Source organism: Vigna radiata, chromosome 7 (genome assembly GCF_000741045.1).
Source record: "Vigna radiata var. radiata cultivar VC1973A chromosome 7, Vradiata_ver6, whole genome shotgun sequence".
Classification (NCBI taxonomy): domain Eukaryota; kingdom Viridiplantae; phylum Streptophyta; class Magnoliopsida; order Fabales; family Fabaceae; genus Vigna; species Vigna radiata.
Window position 1 is genome coordinate 5,106,791 of NC_028357.1, and position 1,769 is coordinate 5,108,559.

Consider the following 1,769-nt stretch of genomic DNA (forward strand, 5'->3'; position numbering starts at 1 on the left):
AAGGGACCCCTCTCAAGGCCATGCTCTAAGTGAAATGGGTCAGACTACCCAATTAGGCCCAATGGCTTAATTAATTTTTCTGAGGCCCTTACGTTCCCCCCAACAAATAAAATTTTCGTCCGCGAAAATAGAGCTTACCAGAGAATAGGTGAGGGTAAGAGCTTCGCATCTCATCTTCGACTTCCCAAGTAGAGTCGCCGGTCCTTTCATCCCATACAACCTTCACGAGTCTGACACCCCTCCAATTCTTCCCTTTCGTCTGATTCTCAATGACTCGTACAGGTTGTACTTCTATGGACAGGTCCTCCCTCAGCTGGATGTCTTCAACCTCTAACACATGGGATGGGTCAGGTACATATTTCCTCAGCTGGGAAACATGGAATACTGGGTGAAGATTAGCCAACTGAGGTGGCATGGCAACCTCATAAGCTACTGGTCCGATACGTCGTAGAATCTGGTAAGGACCAAGATACCTGGGAGACAACTTCTTAGCTCTAATGGCCCTTCCTACACCAGTGGTAGGAGTCACTCTGAGGAACACATGATCTCCTACTACGAACTCTAAGGGCTTTCGTCTCTTATCAGCATATGACTTTTGCCGGCTTTGTGATGCTTTCAATCTCTCTTGAATCAACTTCACCTTNTCGGTGGTCTGCTGCACTAACTCAGGTCCTATCAACACCGCCTCTCCGTCCTGGAACCAACAAAGAGGGGTTCTACAGCGTCTCCCATACAAGGCCTCAAATGGTGCCATACCGATACTAGCCTGGTAGCTGTTATTATAAGTAAACTCTACTAGTGGCAATACCTCGTCCCAAGCTCCTAGATGATCCAGTATACATGTCCTCAACAAGTCTTCCAAGGATTGGATCGTTCTCTCAGATTGGCCATCGGTCTGAGGATGATAAGCCGAGCTCATCTGCAACCTGCTACCCATCTCATCCTGTAATGTTTGCCAAAATCTGGAGGTGAATCTCGGATCTCTATCAGATATGATGCTGGAAGGCACCCCATGTAGTCTCACAATCTCCTTAATGTACAACTGCGCCAACTTTGCCATTAACATCCTCAAATCAATTGCCAAGAAGTGAGCACTCTTGGTCAATCGGTCTACTATCACCCATATGGCATCATGTTTCTTGAAAGTACGCGGTAAATGGGTAACAAAGTCCATGGCTATGCTATCCCATTTCCACTCTGGAATCTCTAAAGGCTGCAACAAACCTCCAGGTCTCTGATGCTCTACTTTGGCCTTTTGACAAGTAAGGCAAGAAGCAACAAANTGGGCCACATCCTTCTTCATACCCGACCACCAGAAGGATAACTTAAGGTCTTGATACATTTTAGTCATACNTGGATGTATGCTAAAACGACTTCGGTGACCTTCTTCCAAGATTACTCTCTTCAACACTTCATCATTTGGAACACAGGTTCTACCCTTGAACCGTAGAAGANCATCTGTACCTGTGTTAAAGTATTTCCCTTGTTCAGTGCCAATCAAAGACCTGGACTTCAGAAGTTCTGGGTCTACTAGCTGTCCTTCATAAATCCTTTCAAANATGTCACTGGATATGACCAATTTGCAGCACCTAATGCCATCAGGTTCGAACTTCACATCTAGCTTCAGATCACTAAAGCTCTCCACTAATTCATACTCTCTGACCATCAATGAGGACATATGCACCACCTTCCTGCTAAGGGCATCCGCCACCACATTTGCTTTCCCAGGGTGGTATAAGAGCTCAAAATCATAGTCTTTAAGGAACTCC